Source organism: Watersipora subatra, chromosome 2 (genome assembly GCF_963576615.1).
Source record: "Watersipora subatra chromosome 2, tzWatSuba1.1, whole genome shotgun sequence".
In the NCBI taxonomy this organism is placed as follows: Eukaryota; Metazoa; Bryozoa; class Gymnolaemata; order Cheilostomatida; family Watersiporidae; genus Watersipora; species Watersipora subatra.
In genome coordinates this window covers 63,355,582-63,369,137 of record NC_088709.1, presented here as the reverse complement: position 1 = coordinate 63,369,137, position 13,556 = coordinate 63,355,582, and positions in this window count along the sequence as shown.

Here is a 13,556-nt window from a genome sequence, read left to right as displayed (position 1 = left end):
CTATATCTAAGCTGCTGATGAGGTTTCAAGGTTTCAAAAAATGAATATAAATTTATTATATTTTATTTTAGTTTTTAATAGATAATCAACTAAAAATGTCATAATAATAGTAAAATATGATATAATTTTGTCCAAAAGTTACTGCCTTACTGCTCGGCAGCAAATAATCTAGAGAGAAAGAATAAGCAATGTTATTTCTTATGGTTAGTTATTTCCCCTTTTTTAATGATTGGTAACATAACTCCAGTCTTTTCACTTTAATAAAAGTTGTTCTGTTTTTTAACACTCACCTCTATTTAGTCTTGCAACTGGAAAGTTCAGATTGCTGCCATATAATGGAGTAGCGAGAGGTTTGACTCTGGATTCCAAAGTAATTTGTAGAGAGCAGCATACACATGGCAGAAGCAAAGCTATCAGCATGTATTACCAGGAGAGGTACATCTCTACACATAAAACACTGCATGTAATATAATTACTAACATTACCACAATAATATCAAAAATGGACACAAAAATTACTTCAATTTGGATGTTTCAAGATTGTCAAGAATTTTGGCAATTGTTATTTAATATTATATGGTATTACAATTCTTGCATCAAAGAAAATAAACTGTATTACTTAAAATTGTATTGCATGCTATTTTAAGATATTATAATTTAATGTGATCAGTTTCATTTCATTATACATATTTTATTTCACTTTTTGTCATATTGTATTAACTTATAAATTGATATGTTATATCATATTACGTCACAATTTATTGCATTGTGCATTACCATACTATACTATAATATATAATTTAAAATTATTTTATTTTTTTGTTTACTTGCTGAAGCCTGGTGCTGCCCGAGTGATAAAAAAATTCATTGGACAAAATATTTGTTATACTTAACACGTGCAACAGTTACCATTTTAACCTTTAAACTTCATACCTTGTGAAGAGTGTTTTGTGCAGTTTAAATAAATTAAAAGAAGAAGAAAACAAGTGGAAAGGTATACTTAAGTGTGAAATAATTAGCTGGTACCTCTCGATGCTAGTACAAACATATAGGAGTGAAGCGCTCGAAAGTATTTTGTTTGACCAAACAAAAGGAGAACTTAGATGCAATTTCAACTCAAAATTTTTTATATAAAAAGTATTTAGTCTTTAGAATTGTTCATGATTGATCTAAAGAAGAATCACAAATTGCAAGTGTAAAACGGCATGCTTGAAATTGAAATGGCACATTTGAAAATTACAAATTGAAAAAAAGGTGTTTGTCATTGTTAATACTTTATCGCTATAACTGGGCAGAAGACTGACAGATGACAAACACATTTTGAGATATATTTGTATAATACATACATATTATATATATTATATTAGCTGTACTACCCGACGTTGCCCGAGTAAAAAAAAGTCTTTAGACAGAAAATTTATTTTTATATAACATTTACCATTCTAACTTTTAAACTTCATATCATGAGAAACTATTGTTAAGCAGTTCAAATGGACTTGAAAATCTTTTTAAATATCTAAAAGAAAAGCAAACGTAAACAAAAGCTTATATTAATTTCTAATAAAAAATACATATTTAGCTTGTAATTCGCAATAAGAATAGATAAGATAGTTGAGAAACATAAAAAAGGCTTGGCTTAGAGGTCATGGGTGCTTGTTTGCAAACTTGCTATATCAATGTCATTAGTTTAATTTCAGTTTCATGTGAATTCTTCATTGTTAGATTGTAGTTGTTGTAATTGGGCACAAGAACGACAACAAAACAAAAAACACCAATAAAAAACACACAAAAGATATCTAAACACTAGATCTATTTATATAGATGAAGAGTTGGTTTCCTTCAAATTATAACATTGAGGCTAGTACAATGGGTGACTTAGTAGAATGACTTCACAGTCAATGAATGTGGCCGTACAAATTACACAGATAACACAATATGATTGTTTGTAGCACTTACAAAGACCATTCACAATCTGTTGTCATTATTTGAAACTGATCTTTGATTTAAAACAATAGTATGTTGTTACTGAATGCTATAAACATCAACTTATTGAGCACAAGCCTGTAGAACACCAAGAACGTAGTAAAATCATGTGGTAGTTAAAAATTTATTTAAAAGCATTAATAATTCTATTTAATTTTTCACAAGATTTTGTGGACAGCAAACTATTTTAATAGACCTCAATTGTAACTAATTGTAATCAATTGTAACTAATTCTTGAATATCTCTAGAACAAGTGTTAAAATTTGTTAACAAATGTTAACATTTGTTCTAGAGATGGTTTGCATGTGTGTGTTTATGATAAACATACAATCATAAATTTATTATAGCTCATATTAAATTTACGATAAATGTTTATAATTTATTTGAAATACAATAACTTTGTTCATTAAATATTATTTGAAGTGAATTGTGGTTGGACATATGAAATGATGTTTCATTTAGTTTTAATCCAAATGGTGCCAGTCTTTCAAATGTTTATATAGACAATTCAAATGCTTATCAAGAGCAGTATTTGAAGTACTAATTTTATGAAACGCCTTTCTTACGGAGTGTCCAAGTCCGGTTTCTAACTCCAATATTCTTACAACTTTTTCTTAGAAATGTGAAAATAACATGATTTAAATAAGTAATTGTTGTATCATTATAATATTTGTTTACTTAATTTGATCCTTTGTTTAACCTCAGCAGATTCTTGAGCAAATATGAAAAACTTTTACAGAAATGCAAACACAATTGACATTAATTTCGCTCTGCCCATGAGAGAGTGCAAAATATAGGTGACATGATTATCGTTTTGCTCATCATAGGAGTAACTTTGTATCTGGTTATTGTCATGAACTTAAATTTTATCATTATTAACTATTAAAATGAGTGCTTTGTTACTGTCATGAAAGTGCTTAGACAACCTAAAGCCTGGTTATCACATTGTTTGTTTATCTAAATTTGTGTTTGATTATTGTCATTTGTTTAAATTATTGCTGCGTCGTTGCTACAAGTTAGTCATATTAAAATTTATGTTATACTTTAAAGATAATTTACTAGATAGTAAGGAGTAATTAATTTTTAATACACTATAGCTGAGTCTCTAAACGACCAGAGTTTTAATCTCATTTGTAATTTATTCTCTCCTCTTCATACAGTTTAGTAATTATTTTGATAACATGATTACTGTTTTCAAAACATAACAAGCATTTATTTAAAGTAGGTTAAAGTTTTCTCAACTTTGCGAGTTTTTTTCAAGATAGCATTAGGCTCAGAAGTTGGTTAGGCTTAATAATAACTTTTACTTTTCAATCACTGTTTATTTCCTCATATCAAAATATATGATAGTTGATAAACTATTCAACTCTATGTATACTGATAGTTTTATCAATTGGAGAACCTATGCTTTGGGCGATCTGTTTTTGCGAAAAAAAAGTAACATGACCGATTGAAAATTTATTTTTGAAATATAATTTAAATTGAATTATTAGGTAATTATTGTAAATCCTAACTACAAAATGAGAGTTTTATAACTGAGAAATATTATTTGCAAGCAGCGCTACAGATGACAATGTTGAACATTTCTGTACTCAATAACTGAGTAACTATCATTTTTGATTTGTTGATCATTTTTACTAAAACACTTTCAGGGTGCACTAACATATCGTCATACAACTAGCATGGTTTTTCACTCAATGAAAGGTCACTTCTAATTTATATTAGCAACGGTTATAATGCTTGTCAGAGCTCTAATATAAGTGTGGCTCCATTACAACATGCTGTTTTTCATAAAGCTTTACAGCTTGTGTAATAGAGCGTAAACACACAGTACAATCAATGCATATTGTTTAGACCATGTGTTGAGTATTGATTATTCTGTACCTAATCATTACGGTTGTTTGCTAGTCAATCATTGCAAGATACAAGTAGGGTAGGAGAGGTGAGTGATCAGTCACTTTGATATGTGTCAAATATTAGAGTTAGATGTACTAGCTCATAGGTTATAGGTCTACTGATATATAAACTTTAGATGAATAGAAAGTTCGAGAGGGTCTGGTAGTTTTACAAGCCATTTTGCAAACAGAAAAATGCTTTAAAAATAAAGCTCTGAAGCCGTGAGGAAAAAAGTAGTTTCTGAGGATATTAGTGTGTGACTTATTTGAAGTTTGCTTTTTCTAAATCTAAATTATGAGCTGATTTACCTGCTGTATCAGTCACAGAGGCTGACTTTCTGTTCTAATGTTAAGTTTCTTTCATCACATGTAACTCTAATTAGTTTGATTATGTCTTAATATAAAGTTATCAGTGCAACATTTAGTGCATTAAAATACAATATATAGTTTGAAGGTTCTCCAATACTTTAGACTGGGCTCTATTCAAATGACATCACATGCGTATGACTTTCCTTAACTTGATAGCACAAGTCTTAACTGTGTAAGCTAAGACGACAGAATGCACCTTTTCAACATCACCCTAACTGGTCGAGTAGCTGACAGAAGGTAGCTTGAATGGTTTGCTTACAGATCGAATACATCAGAAATAAACTGGCCATGACAACAGCTACACTAGCAATGTGATTATGTTACAATAAAAGAGAGACAGCCAACAAGCTTTTAGACAATGCTTATTACATTAAATAAATGCAATAGCAGTTTATACATGTATAATAGTTTGTATATGCATAATCTATAAAAAATAACTTAAATATTTTTTAAACTACAGAAAGTTTTAATATTTACCCTTGAGCAAATAATAAAACTCAAAACTGATTTACTTGGGTTTAAGCAAGTTTATCATTCAAAATTCTTCTTACTGAGCCAAAGCATCATGCTTGCTTTTAGTGTTTTAAAATGTCTGCAGCCAGACATGAAATGCAATTTCACGAACTATTTTTAGAAAGAATAAAAAACTAACAATTTGGAAATAGTGCTAACATTACTAGGCATGAAAAAAGATACTGTCAATGCTTAGAATAAGTTTATTTAAATAAACTTTAGTAGTTCTCTACAAATGTGACTAAATAGCTGGACTTAGGACCTTTTTATTACAGAGTAAAAACTGTACGAGAGCAATCGCTACAAACTCTCAATTAACATGTATTTCTATCGACATGGGATATTTGATAGTCAACATGAGTATTTGTCTTGTGACTTAGTGCTAAAGGTTGTTTGCATTCATATAACTTCCTACTGACTGGCTCAGTAGCAGTGAATTTAAAAAGATTTATCATGCCATATACGCATGTAATGCTGGCCATTCACACTATACTAATTCATGAAAGAATTTTTGATCGCTTTCATAGGTGTGCTTTCAGGTTTTTAAATTTCTTCTATGTCTTTCTTTGTAATAGGCATGAACAATACTTATTATTAGCATTACCCAAGCAAAGAGCAATTAAGGCCTGTATTAAGACAAGCTTGAAGTTATCTTCTGTTAATAACATTTTAACCACAGGTGATTAACTCTATTGAATTACTATGAGTGTTTATGAAGGAAGTAGTCAATCAAGGTTCCTCACACCAATATAGCAAGTAAGAGAAACCTTCAGTGTTGGTGATTGTTGGTACAAGCCTTCTGTTTGGTCTTGCTTTCAAAGAATCCCACACTACATTTGGGTGGTTTGATAAAATACATGAACTGTACTGATAAAACTGGTCTAATCTCATAACTTTAATTAACATAAAGCAAAAGCTAAGCATGACAAATTTTTATTAATTAGGCAACATTCATTTTTGCTGAGCTCTTAGAGTTTAGAATTTACCCTGTTGTATAATTTCAAAGCTAGTTTTAAAATCATAAGTGCACTCCAGCTCTCAAAAATATGCAATAGGTGATTTGCTGGATTTATTTAAAGTTGACTTCGTTACTCATGAACTCCATTTGATAAAGTTTTGGCACGGCAGCCAAAGTAGAGTGCCTGTTGCAATTGCTCAACTTTTAAATGACATTTTTTTATAGTCCAAAAAATACTGAGCTCAGATTTAGAAGTTAATGTCGGTTTTTTTGTGAAAGAAAAATAGACACAACTAATAAATATTAAAGCTAAAGTTAATAAACACTAGTTTGAACAATGAAAGCTTTCGTGATAGTATAACAGTCAAACATATTTTGATGCAATTTCCAACAAGCAGAGACAAAAATACAAACTTTCTAAACTAATCATAGCGGTAAATATGCAGATGATATTAACAAATGATGAATGTTTAAAAACGAGGTAGTGTTGGTTGAGAGTGATAGGTGTTGGTTGAAAAGTTCTAACTATTAATTCTTTTAAATTTTCTGTTTCTTCCGGGTTTATGAATTAGATTTTACCCGCTACTACATAACCTAGCAAAAGATAAAGAGCAACCAGTTTAGCTGCCAGAGTAAAGCATGTGGTATGTTAAGTTAAACATCGGGATGACAAGTTGATAAGATAATGCAAATGCAGAGGTTACAATAATATTTGTTACAAGTATAAGCAGTAATAGGAAACCAGTTCCCTAGTACTAAAACTAGCCCAGTATGCTCGAAATAATGTAAGCCTATTAAATACAGCACAATAGCAAATACATTATTGCAGTGAAGGAAAGATAAATAATAGGCCATTTAGCAATGCTCACGGAAAAGTTTTGGTTATTGATTACCTACAAACAGTGCTTTTACATCGCTAAGTTGTTGTATTAACAATACAACTTGCTGTAACAGAACTCTGAGAGTGAAGAGCGACTCGCAGCTAATTAAACCTTAGTCATGTTTATCTTTGGTTTAGTAAGTATTTGCTATACTATACCATTAGTCTCTTGCTACTACAACAATAGACATACAGGCATGTCCTTATTGTGATAGTTTAACTAGCGATTGGTGGTTTTAAAGAGAATCTATAAATTTGCCAAATAATAACCAAATGTAATTTACATAAATAAAATTTACATAACCAAAGAAATTTGGATATGTAAAGGGGCATGCGAGAAAGCTTATCATTCATTGCCCAGACGTCAATATTACACTGAATATAAATGAAAAAGGTCTTTTTGCTTTACAATCCTTTTATACTTACGAGTTCTTCAATGCTTAAATAGCTCAACTTGAAAAACTGCAAACAACAAGTTTAGATATTTGAGCTGTTTTGATTCATTGGTTGTTTCATGATGAAATGACTGTTCACTCGCATTGCATCAAATAAAAATAAAATAGGGCCATCTTGAGACTTGTATTGAGATACAACACAGCTTCATGCATTGAAAAGTTGATAATACTTTGAGGATAGTGTATACAGATACAAAATGAAGTACCAATGGAATCAGTCACTTGCACTGAATAAACTGATTGTTAGTGAAGATGACTAATCAACCTTTTCTTCCTAAATATATTTGTTAAATCTCAGTCAGGGTGACCAAAAGTTATTTTTGATTTTTTGTGTATACATATGGGTAAAAGACTGTTTCCTTACACCTGTAAGCACTAGTGGATGGTACTGTTTATTAATGCTTGCATCTCCATCTACAAATCAATATCTCCCTATTGGAAAAAAACATTTGAAATGTACTTGCATATAACAACAATTGTGATTCCCATAGTCAAGAATGATTTGAGTACAGTAAGTCTTGCATTGTATTAGACATCTACATATGCATTTATCAAAGTATATCATATGCGTATATGCATTCCGACTATAGCTATTAAAGTCTTGGAATAAAGAATCCACACTGAAGAAGATTTGATCTCGAACCCTGCCTTTTACTAGTCCGACACCCTACCCAGTAGGCCACAGAGATCAATTTCTTCAATAGCTGATATATGTCGCAACATGAGAGCAAATACCCAACAGCTTCGCGTATGATGCACGATCATAGCATAACGTCATAAGAAGCTGTTGGCTTTTATTATTAAGCGTGCTCAAATTTTCCATTGGCAATGTGCCAGGCTGATAGCAAGTGGCAGGCAACTCTCATTACTTCTCATTGTATATAAGCTTATTTTTATTACAAGGGCAATGCCTGGTAGCCCAGCTATAAACATATATAAACAGTCGATAAACATATATAAACAGTCTATAAACATATATAAACAGTCGATAAACATATATATTGTAGATGTTGTGTAAGATTTTTGCTAGTTAGCATTCTCTAAGGTTTTATCAAAAACACCAAAATAGTTTAGCACATTTTATTTTACAAAAATGATTGATCTGAACTTTACTTACCAAATAGCCAGCCTGTTTTTCTGAATTTCATACAAGTTGAAAGTAGTTCTGCCACTTTACTAATTTGACTCAAATACTTTTGTTGTTTTTAAAAAAGCCCGACACTAACGGTAATTTTATCTCATTGCTATAGTTAAATGAAAGTTCAAATGTTATTGTGTAATACTACACTATCAAGGTATAAAAATGATAAAAACATCAAATAAAAAGAAAAGAAAGAAATAGACAAAAAACAAATAAAGCATTGAGTTTACTGTGATTTTACTTTACCAGTGTTACTTCTGAACCTCTAATGATCACAATGGAGCATCCACCTCAAATGCAGCAGCCACAACAACTACTGCAGCAACCACCACAGCAACCACTACAGCAACAGTATGCTGTACAGCCTGGTGTTACAATTGTAACACAGAATAATCAAGGACACGGTTATAAACTAAAGGCAACAGCCGTGAAACAGTTGAAGGGGTGAGCAAATTTACTAATACATTATTAGTATTATTAGTAATACTAAGTATTATTACTAGTTCACCAATTTATTACAAAATTATATCTTGATAGGTAATTAGTAAATGCCTCAGATATAAGATATAACAAAAACAAGCTTTTTTAAAGTAGCTCTATGTTCATTTTGACAAATTTATTTTTGGCTTTTTTTATGAATTTATATTTTGTAGTTTTAGAAATCTAAAAATACTAACTAAAGCTATAAAAAATAATTAGCAGCGAATAGTATAAATTTAGCCAAACATATTTGATGTGTCTCTTCTGGCTTTAGAGAAGAATGCCATCAAAATTCTGACAGTATGATTTACAGCTTTAATCATTTTTTGCTTGAACAAAATGAAATAAAATATGATACGCAAAATAATTTTGAAAAATCTGCCAAAGGCAAAAAAAGTAAAAAGCTTGTAATAAAATAACTACAAGTGTCTCACATAAGTGGTAGTTTGTTACAGTTTAAAAAGTAAATTTATTGTTCACTTGCAAAAATATCTTACGTGATACACATAATTCAATTCTTATGGATAACAGATGTCTCTGTGTTGACAAATCTAAAAACAAGTGGTACTGTTATAGATTTTCAATCACTCAAGTAGTGATGGGAGGACTTTGTATTCTGTTTGGAATCATTCTCATAGCTGTAGAAGGAACTATGGGTTCTTGGAGTGTTTCATCCTATGGCATCTGGTGTGGAGCTTACGTGAGTCATTATGGATAATGATAATGTTTACAATCGTTATATCTATATATCTTCATCAAGAGTTGTTTGCTCGCAAGATTAGCCAAGCAAACAACTCAATTATATTCGGTATATAAATGGAAAGTGAGTTCCTTTGCACAATCGAAAAGAAAAATTATGATACACATAAATTCAGACAGTGGTGATCATATTATAACTTTAGTTAGTAAGTTAGTAAGAGTTAGCAACAAAACAGCAGAGAATAATAACAATAATAATGTGAAAGTTTAAGGAATTGCTAATTCCTGTTCATCTATTTGTATCCATAACCGAGTAATATAGGTTGAGAATTTGTTTGAAACGTTTCTTGGTGCTACACTGATAACTTATTATCTATTTGCAAAACTTTTAAATTATGACTGTGCACAAAATCATTACCTCTAGTAACAATTAGGCATTTTCTTATAACTTAGAAATTTATTAGATAGATCATAACATAGAACCATAGAACAAGTAATTAACAACCTTATATTTGATAACCAAGGTTAAAAACTGTTTAGCTTTGATTCATATCTGATGACTGAATCAGAACAGTCCAGGCTGACACTTGAAGCATAATATTGCTGAGCAACATATGCAATAGTTATTGCATTGCATATGTTGCTCAGTATTGCAATAGCTATTGCATTGCTGAGCAACAGCAATAAAAATTGTTTGTTTATAACATGAGAAGGAATATGCCACATAGCCTGCCATGTCACATAGCCTACTGTATAATACAGCCTACTGTGTCACATAGTTTACTGGGCAACATGGCCTACTGTGTCACATAGCCTACTGTGTCACTTAGCCTACTGTGTCACATAGCCTACTGTGTCGCATAGCCTACTGTATAACACAGCCTACTGTGTCACATAGCCTACTGTGTCACTTAGCCTACTGTGTCACATAGCCTACTATGTCACATGGCCTACTGTGTCACCTAGTCTACTGTTTCACCTAGCCCACCATGTCACATAGTCTACCATGTCATATAGTCTCCCATATCACATATTCTACCATATCAAATAGTCTACCATATCACATAGTCTACCATATCACATAGTCTACCGTGTCACATAGTCCACCGCATCACATAGTCTCCCATATCACATAGTCTCCCATATCACATAGTATAGTACATGTATGTCAAATAGTCCACCATATCTCATAGTCTGCTATATCACATAGTCTACCATATCACATAGTCTACTATATCACATATTCTATCATATTACACTACCATATCACATAGTTCACAATATCACATACTCCACCATATAACATAGTCTACCATATCACATAGTCTGCTATATTACATAGTCTACCATATTACATAGTTTACCATATCACACAATTTACCATATTACATAGTCTACTATATCACATAGTCTAGCATATATCATAGTCTACCATATCATACAGTCTACCATATTACATAGTCTACCATATCATACAGTCTACCATATTACATAGTCTACTGTATCACATAGTCTAGCATATATCATAGTCTACCATGCCACATAGTCCACCGCATCACATAGTCTACCATATCACATAGTCTACCATATTACATAGTCTACTGTATCACATAGTCTAGCATATATCATAGTCTACCATATCATACAGTCTACCATATCACATAGTCTACCATATCATACAGTCTACCATATCACATAGTCTACCATATCATACAGTCTACCATATTACATAGTCTACTATATCACATGGTCTACCATGTCGCATAGTTTACCATACTACACAATCTATTGTGTCACAAAGTCTATCATATAACATATTCTATCGTAACACGCAGTCTACCATATTTTATAGTCTATCATATTATATTGTCTATCGTGTCACAACAGGTTTAACTAAAATATAGTTGTAACTTTTGTGGCAGTATGAACATGTGTTAAACACTGTTTTTGTAAGCAATCTGTACTGATACGTTGTGACACACTAACTTGTTGGTGATGCAATAAGTATCTGTTGTTATCTCAAGTCTAATGCTGTGTTAGTTTCTGAGCAACGGTAGTGAAAGAAAGCTGAAAACGGTTCTTACTAATAGCTTTGTTTTTAAATGAAATCAACTACCCAAAGAACAGTTCCACAGATGTTCTAGTTACTGTGCATTTAATAATAAAGATAATGAGCTAGTGTGTGCACCTTCAGCTACCTATAGAACTAGATTATATGCTAGATTTGAGGCTGTAAATATAAACTATATCAAGTAAGTATAAAATAAGCTAACATTGGTCGATGTTATTCTAGTTTGCAACACTGTGAAGTTGTAAATTAAAAAGGAATGGTAAGTAACAAATTTTCTAACTTTGACTTTATTTACAGTTTATTATTGTTGGAGGAATTGGACTCAGTGCTGTCAAGCATAACACTAGTGGTTGGGTAAGTGATGTTTCAACAAGGGGTTGGGTACCTGGATATGATAAAAGGTTCTAACAACCATTATATTTAATAGGACTGAGCTAAATAAACCTATATGATTTTTATCTAGTACCCATCAGATAGTAAAGTCCAACTGAAGTAGTTAATACAGATACATTATCTTACAATGAAATCTGACATCTGGTTAACTAAAACAACATAACAATATTATATATTAAACTGAAGGCGTGTTATGATTTTGGTGCAAACTAAATCATCAAACCACAAAAGGTTTATTGAGTAAAAATACACCAGCGTCCCTTTTTCTCTCTCTTCAGCAGTTCAGACAGTAACACCAGGTATAAATTGTAAAGTTGGTTTACTTGGTTCAAAGTATTTAATATCTTAGAATGGTTATATGTACTGTAATAATATTTTTATTTGTACACATAATTTTGTTTTGTTGTAGATCACTGCCACTATGGTTCTTAACATCATCGGCTCTGCTCTGTTCTTTCTACCACTGGTTTTGATGGCATCCACTGGTGTGGGTTTGCATGTTTCTTACAGTTGTAGAAGTTACTACGAACATAGTTCGTGCTCAGTAAGTGTTGATCTTTTAAGTAGGATTTAAATTTGTTTCTCACTAGTGATAGAACTAAGGCTAACCATTATTGCTAAATTTTATATACCAGTAACCAATATTTTTAGGTGTTCATAGAAGTCCTAAGTTTTTTAAGGATTTATTGACCACTGTTATTTATTGTACATAAACAGTAAAGCAATAATTAAAAACTTACATTAAGTGGCAAGCTGCTATAAACAAATACAAACTTTTGTGTGCGATAAAAGCTGGAATGGAAAGATTTTATGTTACCACCATCACTGAAAAACTAGCCTGGAGAGAAAGACTAGACGATTTTAAACAAATTTTGCCTAATGCGGTAGTCACAAATCTGTGGGACAAGGGACAAAGTTGTGATCATCAATTGTACCAGACATAAAGTACTTGTGGCTGTCATAGATTAATTATGACTGACTCCAGATTTAATTCTTTACAGGAACCATAACACAAGGGGTAAATGTATTACAATAGACTGTAGTTTAAGTTACTGGTACACTGAGTGACTTAAAAAGTTTCACAACTAAGCATAAAACTTGAAACGCTGCGCAAATTAGCTGCAACAGAAATGATTACATTAATTTTTGGAATTTCACAGGCGCCAATAATTTTTAGAACGCTTATAATTGAAGTTCTCCAAATTGTTGGCATTAAAACACATCCAAAATAAACCGCTACTTAATTTACTTTGCGCAGTTATTAAGAACAGTTAATGCTCTTTAAATAGACCATTAAAAGTTGGCTGACCTTCACACTAAATTGTTAAACATCAATTTGACTATCTCTTTGAAAAGTAAAACACGCTAAAATTTTTTGCAGGCAACGAACGCTGCTATAGCCTTGAACCTCACTTTGGTTCTGATCTCTTTTGCGGAGTTGGTAATCACGATATGGAGTGCTGTACTGTGCTGTGGAGCGGTTTGTAGTTGCTGCCTCCCAACTCACTCAAACCATCATGTGCAGTACGCTGCCCTTGCTCTCCGAACTCAACAGCGGTATGTGGTTTACCCTGGAGCAGTTCCAGCCTATCAAGTCAACATGGGTGGCTACCAAGTCACAACAGCAGGTCAAGTTCCAACAGGTAACTATTTTAAATCTCAAATCAGTATGCATGTGTAGCATGTAGTGTAAGTAGCATGGATTATTAGGTGTAAGTTG